The following is a 14,271-nucleotide window of genomic DNA, read 5'->3' on the forward strand; positions in this document are numbered from 1 at the left end:
AGTTGGAACAATAGAATTGGACTGAATGGGTGCGGTCAAGCTTCCACCCATAGAACCAGGATTTTTAGTTTTAGATTTCAGCAGTTAGTTGCTATTGAGTCTTGAAGAAGTGAAAGCTCTCTCAATTACAGCCAAAAGCTGGGGTTCTCTTCCTATGTTGCTGTTTACAATCTATTGTCTGAATTTGTCAAGGGTATGTTTAAGGGATGTTAATATATTGGAACAGTTATTGTTTAGTAGTGAAATATTCTATTATTCTGTTAAGTTTTCCAATAGAGTTAAGTTATTCCACATACCTCTTTCTTTGGTTGTAAGTTAACTACAGTGTTTGACTAAATTGTGATTTGAAGGTGCCAGTGTTGCACTGGGGTGTACAAAGTTAAAAATCACACAACAACAGATTATAGTCCAACAGGTTTAATTGGAAGCACAATAGCTTTCGGAGCGTCGCTCCTTCATCAGTTGGACCTCAACCACCCGATGAAGGAGCAGCACTCTGTAAGCTAGTGTGCTTCCAATTACATCTGTTGGACTATATCCTGGTGTTGTGTGATTTTTAACTGAATAAATTGTGTTTTGTCTAACATTGAGTAGTTTGACAAATCAAATTGTATCTGGAACACAGCACTTTACATTTACCTTTAAAATAAGAGAAAGTTAGAGTATAGGCTACTATATACATTTTGAAGGGGTCTGGTCTGGTCCAGAACAGTTGGGAGAGAAAACACTTTTCAAACTGCATCCTGTATAACAATTTATAACTGGTATATTGGACACCTAACAAGGAATGGTGAAGTTCTGGACTTGCTATTTGTAAATTAGTTTGGGCAGATAGAAGCGTCATCAGTAAGGGAGCATTTTGGAGATAGCAACTATGACTCCCATTAGGATTAGAATTAGGATTAGGAGAAGGATGGATTTGAAATAAAAGTACTAAATTCGAGAAAGACTAATTTTACTAAAATAAGAAACAATTTGACTGAAGCAGACTGGGAGCAGCAACTGATCTATAAAACTGTCAGAGCAGTGGAAAGCATTCAAAGAGGAAATACATTCCCATAAATACAAAGGATAGGACCTAGACCAGAGAACCCTAGATGTGAAGGAACACAGAAATCAGGATTAAGAAAAACATTGAACTTTATGGCAGAAACTGAGGGCTCAATATAGCAGAATAGCTAGAGAAACATTAAAAAGTGCAGAGGAACTTAAAAAAGTAAATTAAGAGAGCTCAGAGAGTACATGAGAAAGCACTAATGGGTAAGATAAAGGAAAATCCAAAAGGTTTATTTTTAAATATATAAAAGGAAAGAAAATACATATGGAAAGTAGGGCCAATTAGGGAGCATAGAAATAATGCTGGAAAATATAGATCTGGAAAATGTGGGCACAGTGCTCAGTCTTGCATCAGTCTTCACAATGGAAAACAACAATGCAGGTGCAGGTACAGACTTCATGGTGGAGGACGGTGAAACATTCTAAGATTTATAAAATCATGAGGGGCATGGATAGGGTAAATAGACAAGGTCTTTTCCCTAGGGTGGGGAAATCCAAAACGAGAGGACATCGATTTAAGGTGAGAGGGGAAAGATTTAAGGAGCAACATTTTCACACAGAGGGTGGTGCGTGTATGGAATGAGCTGCCAGAGAAAGTGGTGGAGGGTGATACAATTTGAAAGGCATCTGGACGGATATAGGAATAGGAAATGTTCAGAGGGACATGGGCCAAATGCTGGTAAATGGGATTAGATTAATTTAGAATATCTGGACAGCATTGACGAGTTGGACCGAATGGTCTGTTTCCATGCTGTATATCACTATGACTCAATGACTAATGGGATTAGCAGTCTTAAAAATAGATAAATCCCCTCGCCTGTCTGAGATATATCCCAGGCTATTGAATGAGGCAAGGAAAGAGATAACAGGGGCCTTGGTAGTAATTTTTGACTCCTCTCTAGCCACAGTTAAGGGGCCAGAGAACTGAAAGACTGCTAACATTGTCCTATTATTAATAAAGGGAAGAAGAAATAGATCAGGAAATTACAGACCACTCATAGAATCACAGAAACCCTACAATGTGTAAGCATGCCATTCGGGTTATCAAGTTGACACCAACCCTCCATAGAGAATACCATCCAGACCCAACCCCCTACTCTATCCCTGTAATCCTCCATTTCTCATGGCTAATCCACCTGGCCTGCACATTCCTGGACACTATGGGCAATTTGGCATGGCCAAACCACTTACCCTGCACATGTTTGGACTTTGAAAGAAAACTGGAGTACCAAGAGAAAACCCATGCAGACACGGGGAAAATGGGCAAACTTCACAGGGACAGTTACCAGAGGGCAGAATTGAACCTGGTGTTGCGAGACAACTGCATTAACCACTGAGACACCATGCCACCTGTCAGGCTAATCGTGGTGTTGGAGAAATTATTAGAAAAATTGTGAGGGCCAGACATATTTGCATGTGGACAGACACAGATTGGAAGGACAGTGGTATTCTGCATTGATTTTTAAATGAAGGTTGAGTTTTACAAATCCAATCAAATTTTCTGAGAAGGGAACCAGAAGTGTTGATGATTTGATGTGATCTACATTAACATTGTTAAAAATCACACATCATCAGGTTATAATCCAACAAGTTAATTTGAAAGCACTAGCTTTCAGAGCGCAGCTCCTTCATCAGGTGATTATGGAGATATACTCCACAACCACCCGATGAAGGAGCAGTGTTCTGAAAGCTAGTGCTTCAAATAAACCTATTGGATTATAACCTGGTGTTGTGTGATTTTTAACTTTGTACACCCCAATTCAAAACCAACACCTCCAAATCATGACTACATGACTTTTGATAAGGTCCCTCATGGCAGACTGGTCAAGAAATAAAGGCTCGTGGGATCCAAGGCAAAGTCACAAAATCGACTGTGAGGCAGGAAGCAGAGGCTGATGGTAGAGGGGATGTTTCTGTGACTGGAAGTCTGTTTTCAGTGGTGTTCTGCAGGTGTCTACTCAGTGGTGTACATTATTTATTTGGACTTATATTTTGAGAGAAGGGTCAAGAATATCACAGATGATAAAATTAATAGGGTGGTAAATATGTGGAGGATATCCACAAACTACAGAAGGATACCAACACTAGTCAGGTGAACAGAGCAGTAACAATTGGAATTCAACCTGGAAAAGTACGAGGTGATGCACTTGAAACGAGCTAAGAAGGCAAGGGATTATATAATGAATGGTAGAACACTAAATAGTATTGAAGATCAGAAGGACACAGATTCCTGAAGGTAGCAGGACAGTTGTCGAAGTGGTGAAGAGACTCAAGAGCAAGGAGATTATCCTGGAACTGTATAAAGTACTGGTTTGGCCACAACTGAAGTACTCATGCTGTTCTGACCACCAGATTATAGGAAAGATGTGGTTGCACCAGAGAGGTTACAGTGGAGATTTACTAGAAGGCTGCTTGGGCTAGGGAGTTGGAGCTATGAAAAAGAGATTGGATAGGCTGGGAACGTTTCCTCTGGAGCACCAAAGGTTGAGAGCAGACATGATGGAGGTGTATAAGATTATGAGGGGCATTGATAGGGTGGTAGGAAGGCTTTTTAGATTATTACAGGGATCAATAACCAAGTGGCATACATTTAAGAGGTAGAAAGTGGAAGAATGGATCAGGAGAAATGTTTTCACTCAGAGGGTGGTGGGAGCCTGGAATTCACTGCTCAATAGTGCAGTTTAGCCAGAAACTCTCGTCACATTAAAGTGGTATTTAGATATTCACTTGCATTGTCATAGCATTCACGACAATGGACCAAGAACTAGAAAATAGGATTATTGCATTAAAAGCTATGTTAACCAGCAAGGATATGTTAAACTTATAGTGCCCTATGCTGTAAACGTCCGTGAGTATAAAGCAATGAGGAAGCTCAGTTATTAAGTAACTTCAAGAGAACTTCATAGATTTCAAGTTATGAATAATACCAATGGATATGGGGATAGCAAAGAAATTTGGCAGTATGAGATAGATGATCAGCTATGATCTAGAATGGCAGAGTAAACTCAAGGTCCTTGAAAGACTACTCCTGTTCCTATATTCCTATAAATTCTACCTAGCTACCAGGGTCGGATTTGAACCCATTAGCCTGGTCCTCTGGATTACTATTCCAGTGACATTATCATGATTAGACAATTAAGAATGAGACAGTAGAGAAGAGTGCCACCCATCTAGATTGCAACAGAGTATAGGAAGGACTTGCTGTGATCAGCCATCCAAAGACTGCAGGCAAGTAGAGAAGACAAAGGATAGGTTACCTTTGACACAAGCAGATGTCATGTACTGGCTCTTGAATAATTTTTGACTTTGTGGCAGAGACAATAATCTAACTGGAGGGGTTTAAACCTAATGTTCAAGAAGAATGAGCAAAGATTGAGGAAATGACAATATATTTAAAGATGTTAGCAAGGTCAGATAGGTTCAGGACAGCACAGTGATTTACATGGAGAGTGGAGTAAAGGATCTGGTATTTGAGGGGAGGAAAGATGATGGTTTGAAGGAAGTGTAAACATACTTCAATAGAAGGAGCCTGAAACATGAAGTTGCTCTTATGGTCAATATTAAACATTGCAGGTAATTTGAAAAAGGAGGTCGAAACGCTGGCAATGTTTTCCACTGCTCATTGGCATTTTTGTTCTACTACTTGTAATCTTTCCGTTACCGATGTGATGTAAACACACCTATTGGAGTTAAGGGCAAGCAGCTGAAGGGAAAGAATTGAAAAGCACAGAGAAGTGTTCTATTCCAAAGCACAAGTGCAGCAGACATCAATGCGTACAGCTCAAGCAGGAGAAGTAGGAAGTGTGGTTCAGAAGCATATGGACATAAATGTCACTTGACTCATTTTTAACACAGGTAATTCTTGGCAGTGGGTCAGTCACAAGCAAGACCAGCAAAGGGAATTAGTGGTTGTGAAGTACTTAGATTTTCAGAAGGCATTCGATAAAGTGCGACATCAAAGATTATTGTGGAAAATAGAAGCTCATGGTGTAGCAGCAGCATGTTGATATGGATAGAAGATTGGCTAGCTAACAACAAGTAGACAGTCATCATAAATGAGTCATTTTCTGGCAAGACGTAACAAGGTATTGTGCTGCAAGGATCAGTGCTGTGACCTCAACTGTTTGCAACTTATAAAAATGATTTGGCTTAAGAACCAAAGGGATGTTTCCACTTCAGGGAGAATCTAGTACTGGGAGTCACAACTAAAAAGTAAAATGATTGCCCATTTAAGACCATGAAGCAGAGAAAGCTTTTTCTCACACAGAGTTGTGTGTCCATTGAATTTTCTCTGTAAAGGTATTCGAAGCAGAATCCTTGAATATTTTTAAGACCTATGTAGTTAGATTCTTGACAAGAAACAAATGAAGAGTTATCAGAAGTCAATAGATATCTGGAGTAATCAGATCAACTATTTAATAGCACAGCAGGCTTGAGGGGCCTCGTGTCGAGAGTGTTGCTGGAAAAGCACAGAAGGTCAGGCAGCATCCAAGAAGCAGGAGTATCGACATTTCGGACAAAAGCCCTTCATTAGGAATGGGTACTCGTTGAGGGGTCTAGTGGGTATTCCTGCACCTAACAATATAAATCATACTAACCTAACTTGTACATAGTTGCTATCACGAGGTAAACTTTTTTTTTTAAGAAAATAGTCACTTGCTGTTAGACTATCAAACAGTTTCCTTTTACTACCAAGCAAGCACTGTAGATTCCTATCAGGGAAGAGGGTAATGGCAGCAAGTCTACCAGATAGCTCACAGAACATCAAGAGCAGTTGTCAGGGTTTATCTTACAACACCAGGTAGCCACAAAGAGGCAGCAAAGGAATCAAATTATTTATTTTTGACATTTTCAGCACAGAAGGATTTGTAAAAGAATTGTATTGTCATGCATTCATACATTTAGGGAAAAAAGCATAAAATATAAAAATAAAAGATAGCTGCAAATAAGCTAGACATTGAAGTTTCGGTCCCGTCCAAATCCAAGAAAAATATGAAAGTCATTAATTAAGTGTCTGTTTATGAATGTAATGGGATAAAAGAGACAGAAAACACTCACTGACAGCCAGGCGTTTAAATTGCAAGCTTCCTCCTAGACTCATAAAGGTAGGACATAGGAGAAACATTTGAAGGTATTTTGTTAGCTCAGGAAAATGGCGCACTGACATAAGGAATTCAATATATCATTCTAATACAGACAAGTAACTTATGGTAATTTGGCATTCTGTCCAATTGTAACTATTGTTCTTTATGTTTTCTTGCTCACTGAGAAATCAAAATGTTTAATTGCTTGTTCTAGCCTCATCTCACTGAACCACAAACTATCGATCAACTGTAAAATTTGACAGGTACACATCACAATTCCTGAAAAAGAGGTAACACACACTTTGCACGTCAAAGGATTAAGCAAGTATTGTGCAAGTTGATATTGAGCAGTCAACTCCAGTATATGATGGACAGAAGATATAGTTGTCACTAAACCCAGGAAGATATCTACTGAAGACGTAAATTTTGAAAAGTCATTTTCACTTTCTTCTAGGTACTGATGTTAATTTTTCTGCACAATATAAGAAATACTGCAATCTATGTCTAAACATTTTCATTGCTTGTAATTTAGGTGACCCCTGTCCTCTAACATGTTTCCCACATTTTCTGAACTTTGCTAAGTATCACCAGTCGGTGGCAGCAAAGCCAACTTTTGAGCTAGCCAGAGTACAGAAAGAATATGGTTAAAAATCACATGACACCAGGATATAGTCCAACAGGTTTATTTGGAAGTACTAGCTTTTGGAGTGCTGCTCCTTTATCAGGTAGCCATGAGTTCAGTACCCATGAAGATGACCTCAACCGGCACCTTGGGTTCATGTCACACTACAGGTGACCCCACTACACTATACATTCTCTCTCTCACTCTCTCTCTCACACACACACACACACTCTTACATACTCTCACACAGACCCTCTCTCATATACACACTTTCTCTCAGACAAATACATCCTCATATTCACACCTACACACACAGCCTCTCACAGGCTGATACTTTATCACAATCACGCACATACTCTACCAAGCACATACACATGCAAACACAAACTCTCGCTCTCTTCCCACCCCCATATACACAAGCACACTCTCTCTCCCTCACATGCACACACACACATATAAGTCTATGGAGTGAATTTGTATTTGCAGAATTGTAATTGCAGATACATTCTATTTTGTTCAAAAAGTACACAATCTGTAGGCAGTCAATCCATATAACGTTTTATAAGTTCCTACTTTAGAAATAGAATCAGTCTGACTCAAGACTGGGATACAGACAGACTCTAACTTCACACCCTTCATGCATTGTTTGAGCTGAGATGTCACTTTTTTTTATAAAACCTTAAGTTATCTCGAGAATATGACTTGAAAGAAGTTCTGGGATTTACATACTAATGAACTGAAACCTGCAACCCAAAATAAAAGATTGAAGACTTACCAGCAATCTAGGTTTATTCAATATATTATATCAGTTGCATAACACTGTGATCTTTTGCTAGAAATTCTGTGACTTATGATCCTGCTCCATAGCTACATGATGAAGGAGCATTAGTACTTCCAATAAAAGTCTTGGATTATAACCTGGTGTGGTGTGATTTTTAATGTGACTTTGTCCACTCCACTCATACTTCGGCACGTCCACAGAAAGAATATGCACCATGGCAGATCTGGTTTATAAAGAATGCATTGTTCATTTTGCTGTATGTTTGAGGGTGACATGGTGACTCAGTGGTGCGCACTGCTGCCTCACAGTGCAAGGGATCTGGGTTCAATTCCAGCCTTGGGTGACTATCTGTTGGAGTCTGCATGTTCTCCCCGTGTCCATGTAGGTTTGCTCTGGTTTCCTCCCATAGTCCAAAGATGTGCAGGTTAGGTGAATTGGCCATGTTAAATTGCCCATAGTGTTCAGGGATGTGTTGATTAGGTGCATTAGTAGGGGTAGGGGAATGGGTTTGGATGGGTTACTCTTTGGAGGGTCAGTGTGGACTTGTTGGGCCAAAGGGCCTGTTTCCACACTGTAGGGATTCTACGATTGTGATCTGAAATGGGAAAGAACTACTTTAGAATTGAAGGGTTGCTGCACTTTTTACAAGCATAATACCTGACACTAATTTTAAGTGCTGTTTATACTGCATTTTGTTCAAATGGTGTGGGTAAGGTGTGCAGACAAGTTGGAGCCAAAGGCTGTGGACGAATGAAAATTTGGCTGGTAACAAGTAGCTGACATTGGTCTGCGGGTCTAGTGATCAGTTATAGATGAAAAAGATGTTCTGCCTGCCAACATCAAGGAGATTGGCTCCCAGTAAAAGAACAGTTGCGGGTGTAAACAAGATAGACAGAAGCTAATGAATCTCTTCATGGGCAGGAGATGCCACTTTTTTCTGCAATAAACAGCTTAAGCCTGAAGAAAGCCAGTTTATTTTGTCCCCTCTTGGAGTATTTGCTCTAAACTTAACCAGTGAGCCAGCAGGCAAGTGAACGTACCTGGAGAAAGAAGATTGAAAAATGACATCCTCCCTGGTGGTCTAGTGGTTAGGATTTGGCACTTTCACCTATGTGGCCCGGGTTCGATTCCCGGTCAGGGAATGTCTCTTTAAGGGGTGGCACAGTGGCTCAGTGGTTAGCACTGCTGCCTCACAGCACCAGAGACCCGGTTCAATTCCCGCCTCAGGCAACTGTCTGTGTGGAGTTTGCACATTCTCCCTGCATCTGTGTGCTCTGGTTTCCTCCCAAAGATGTGCAGGTCAGGTGAATTGACCGTGCTAAATTGCCCATAGCGTTAGGTGCATTAGTCAGGGGTGAATGTAGGGGAATGGGTCTGGATGGGTTGCTCTTCGGACAGTCAGTGTGGACTTGATTAGATTAGATTCCACTACAGTATGGAAACAGGCCCTTCGGCCCAACATGTCCACACCGATTTCAGTTAAAAAAAAACAGCTTCAGCAGGAACCTCCTTTGTTGGGGCTCCCAGTGGTAGATTTTAACTTTAACAGTAGAAAAAGACGATTGGGAATCCATGGAAATAAAAGTTATGGTGAGGGAGATGTGTTAAACTGAGCACCAATTCACCCAATGAATACCCAACTGCTTTTATAAGCAGTAACCAGTAAGATTTGTGCAGACCATCTAAAAGTGCAGAATTGTTGATTGGTATGAGTGATGCCAACTAGTTACCCCATTCATACAACTGCCAGAAGGCATTTTGTCACTACACCAAGCACTGATGAATGGTTGCCTACGAATCCTTCCCTGCTGGTTGTCTCTTTGTTATAATTGAGAGATATGGTGACCTACTGAAAGTCTTTCTCCAGAATGTTAGTTTTTGGTGTATTTGCAGTCTGTTTGGTAAAGAGACTTTTTATTTCATACAGATATACAGTACACTATAGCTGGTTTCTGACAGTTAATATGGTAGATGACTTGGGAAGCCCTAAATGATCATTTAGGCAAGTCTGTCCTGACTGATAGACCTTTGTTCCCCCACTCATGCTCTTAAAAAAAATCTCAGAAACTTAAAGTCATAAACTGTACATTCCCATGATTAATTACCTAACCATTAACTTTGGATAAAACTAATAATTTCTACCATATACTGCTGTACCTAAGCAAGGCCACATTGTATGAGGTAATGGTTTTGATGAGGTTAATGTTTATGTTAAAATGGCTCCATCCATTCTATTGATCACACAACACCAGGTTATAGTCCAATAGGTTTATTTGAAACCACAAGCTTTCGGAGCCCCGCTCTTTGGTTTCAGATAAACCTGTTGGACTATAACCTCGTGTGAGATTTTTGTTTTTGTCCATCCCAGTCCAACACCGGCACCTCCACATCAATCTACTGATGTCATACACAGTTTATGAGTGGAAACAAGAAGTTCAATTCTAGCTTTCAAATGAAGCAAATGTACCTAACTCCAAGGTCCTAGTAATTATGCTAACCAAATATAGTTGTACTTATTGTACAAATAAAAATGTATTATAATACAACAAGCTTCCTTGTTATCTAAGGTCAGTGCCTCTTCAGAAGACACTCCGTTGGTGATCTCTCTACCACTGAATCACTAGACAGGCCAGGATTGGTGGCAGTGAACTATCTCAAACAGAGCTTACCTATTTTTTTTGGAGGTGACAAAGACCAGGAAGTACTAGGAGTGGCCATCCGGGGAAATATCACAGGCTACTCTCTGAAGTGAAAAAATAATAGCCTGGGAAAATGCAGGACCAAATCGCAAGGGAGTTTTTAATGAGTGAGTGTACATAGTCCCTCTAATTCCCAGTAGATTGTGTGACAGTCTGTAATCCAATACAAGCAGACATGCCAAAAAAACACAAACTACTGTGAATATACTGGAGATACAATAACTTAGTACATATTGTATTGGAAAAATAAGGGAATCAGTGGGAAAGCATTTTTGTGGTAGTCATCATAATTTAGATAGACACAATTATGGACAGTATAGGACAGGAGCAAATGTTTTCAACTGGGGATAAGTTAATTTCACTGAGCTGTGGTGATTTGGCAAAAGTTGGCTGGCAATGAAGAAATCAAGTGAGTTCTGAAAAAGTCCAGTGGGTCCCCCGGTGGCACAGTGGTTAGCACTGCTGCCTCACAGCGCCAGAGACCCGGGTTCAATTCCTGCCTCAGGCGACTGTCTGTGTGAAGTTTGCACATTCTCCCCGTGTCTGCGTGGGTTTCCTCCCACAGTCCAAAAATGTGCAGGTTAGGTGAATTGGCCATGCTAAATTGCCTGTAGTGTTAGGTGAAGGGGTAAATGTAGGAGAATAGGTCTGGGTGGGTTGCCCTTCAGCGGGTTGGTGTGGACTTGTTGGGCCGAAGGGCCTGTTTCCACACTGTAAGTAATCTAAGTAAAAAGGATGGAATAGAAAAAAACTAGACCACATGACCATCATCACTCACCCAAAAATCACCTCCTTCCATGATGTCAAAAAGCACCTAAGGTAGGATTTTAAAAAAAGTAAAACAGGCAAAACTTGATTAAAATTTAATTCTCACCCTGGAACCAGGCTAGGAGAAAGCCTCTAATTAAATGCAGGCATGTATAAACAGCAGCCTGGTGGGAAGGGCTTCTTCCTTTTTGGGCATCCTGTGCCCACTGGAGAGAACTACTTGCAGCTAATGAGGAACCAATAGGAAGCCAATACCTTTGCCCTCTCAAGTGACTCCTCTGACCTACCAATCCCTAGTTCCAGTGACCATGTCCCACTCACTTGAACTGCGGGCTCTTCATCCTCAGGCCTCCTGAAGGAACCACAGCTGGGACATTGCCAGTACTAAAGCCAACAGCCCTGGTTGATTAGAAGCAAGTCATCTTTTGATAAAGGAAAGTCAAGTTCAATGAAATATATCACATATATATTATATTCCAGATTCAGATTTTTAAAATAGAGTCAGATGGATGTGGAAAAAGTGAGGACTGCAGATGCTGGAGATCAGAGTCAAAAAGTGTGGTGCTGGAAAAGCACAGCAGGTCTCTGAACATTTGAGGTATCTTTGTCTCCATGCATAAACTGTGTGTGACATAAATAGAATGATGTGGAGGTGCCAGTGTTGGACTTGGGTGGACAAAATCAAAAATCACATGACACCGAGTTATAGTCCAACAAGTTTATTTGAAACCACAAGCTTTTGAACATTTGACCTACTGTGTTTTTCCAGCGCCACACGTTTTGACTCAGATGGATATGGGTCAGTTCAGTGAAATTATTTTGAAAAGTGGTCTGAAAGTCATTTGCAGAGACAGATATTAGTTTTGTATTTACTTCAAATGAGAAGGATCAATACTTCAATTCAGAAAAGTCATGAGTTTATTTAGAAAGAAGAACAGTTCTACCTCACAAAGAATCATGTTCTTAGTCCAGGGGAAACAGACCATATTCAAAATATTTTAGCTTGTGCTGCTTCTGAGCCATGAGAGTTTGAATAAAAATCTTCAAATATTTCAGAACTGAAAGAATTTAGGCTATTAGAATAGAGAAACATTCATTTAAGCTGGCTCAGAAAGGAATCATAAAATTGTCTTCACAGTCTAAAAGCAAACTGGAAAGAGCTAATTAAGTAAAATCTGGAAGTGTTGAGATAGCAGTGACATTTTTCTGGAATTCAGTGTCTGTAAATGGACAGTGACGGGGAAACTTTATTTTGCTGTTTGTATCAAGATCTTTCCATTGCTCTGTATATACAGACATTGCTCGTTCTTTTACTCTTGTGGAATATGTTGGGCATGTTGTAAAAAAATCTGCAGCCTTGTGTAAATATATTTCAATGACGAACTACCATGGTAACAAACTGTAAAAATCAAACTTCAATCAAGCCTGATTTCATTCTGGAATCTAACTTGTCCATTATTGCCATCAGCTGGGATCATAATGTATATCTAGCTAGCTTTTGTTTTATAAATAACATGGAAGTTTTATGTATAAACATTTCAGTAAGGTTTTTGAGGACTTTCTACTTGTAAAGTCAAAGCTTTTGGGATCAAAGGAAAAGTGGTACATTGAATCCAAAACTGGTTTTATGGCAGGAAATGATAATGATTGATGGGTGGTTTTATTGGAAGACTGTTTCCAGAGGGGGCTCCACAAGGTTGGTTCCTTCATTTTTTGTGGTATGCATTAATGAACTTAAATACTACTGAAAATAAAATATATTTTGTTGAATCTTTAAGCATCGGGACAATTTGCAAGAAAAACCAATGTAAAGGGAAACAACATTTATACTGCATGAGAGAACACTGCTACTTGGTTAGGAAGTGGATGTTAATTGATAGAGACATTGCCATAGAGAATGTAGCAGTTAGATAATGACAGATTGGTCAAGGCATTATCCTGAGAAATAAACCAAAGAACAGCAGTTATGTATTCCATGGTGTTGAATCAGGTGCAGCCCGTGTATGCATTCATTCTGTCTGTAAAAAAAAACTTGGTAGTTAACTGTCAATCGTCAGCTAACATCTGTGCCAATCAGAGTCCATTTCCCTGTTAATCAGCACTCCCCCTCACATAGTATAAATGTTGTTTTCCCATGATTTTGATATTCTTGCAAATTGTCCTGATGACTTCAAGGAAAAAAACCTTTGATAAGTTTGTTTTTTTAAGCAATATTTTAAAGATTTAACTTAAATGTAGTGGAAGATGGAATTAAGAAGTTTTATACATGATGCAAAATTTGGCTATGTGGCAAGGAGAAAAGCTGTTGATTGCAGGAAGATACCAGTGAACCGATCATGTTGTATAAAAAGAGTAGCAATGTAATTCAATCTAGAGAAGGGTGAGATAATACATTTGAAGAAGGCAAAAGGCAAGGAAACATTCAAGAAATGATAGAATGTGGAGATGTGTTGAAGCACAGATGGACCATGAAGTACACATTCATAAATAAGTTTGCAAGACAAGTTAGAAGATGGTTAACAGAGAAAGCTGGCATTTTTCACTTTAGCTGAGGCACAGGGTTACAATAGCAGGGAGTTTATACTACAGCAGTATAAAACATTGTTAAGCCACAGATAGAGTACTGTGTGCAGTTCTCATTAGAGGAAGGATGTGATCGCACTAAGGAGGATGCAGCAGAAACTGGGAGAATTTAGCTTCAAGGAAAGTTTGGTGAGGCAGAGGTCATTTTCTTTGGAACAGAAGTAGTTGAGAGGAGAAATAATTGAGGTGTATAAAATTCGGAGAAGCTTGGATAGTGAGGACACAAGGAATTATTCCCGCTAGTGGGCAGGGGTGTAACCAGGTGCATAGATTAAAACTAATTGGTCAAAGAGTGTTTTCCTTCCCACTCAAAGAGTAGTGCGCCACTGGAACTCCCTACCCAAAGGAGTGATTAAGGCAAAAACCCTCATTGCATTTAAAAAGGTACTGGGAATGATATAACTACAAAACTAATTTCCCAAAAATATTTAAATGGCTATAATGCTACTTGGGATTTCCTAAGACTGTAAAAACACTAAATAAATCCAAGTCAGTCTCTTTTTTTATAAGTAGCATTAAACTGATTTTTTTAAGCACAACCATAATTGCATCGATGATTCTGAGAATTTAGGTTGTGAACTATTGAGCTTTATAGAGAAGGATGTTCTTCTCCAAGTGTATTTTTTTAAAAAAGGGACAAAATACAACTAAACATGAGCAGTCCTAACTGCTTCCAAT

At 39.6% G+C, this 14,271-nt stretch overlaps 1 protein-coding gene across 2 annotated transcripts in view; it reads right to left on the reverse strand.

Annotated features, from left to right (window-relative positions):
• Nucleotides 1–14,271, reverse strand: part of ccdc197 (coiled-coil domain containing 197) — a 55,337-nt gene that overhangs the window by 21,986 nt on the left and 19,080 nt on the right. The window lies entirely within an intron of this gene.

Source organism: Chiloscyllium plagiosum, unplaced genomic scaffold, assembly GCF_037043375.1.
Source record: "Chiloscyllium plagiosum isolate Xiang-an unplaced genomic scaffold, Cpla_swu_hap1 HiC_scaffold_8, whole genome shotgun sequence".
NCBI classification, from domain to species: Eukaryota; Metazoa; Chordata; class Chondrichthyes; order Orectolobiformes; family Hemiscylliidae; genus Chiloscyllium; species Chiloscyllium plagiosum.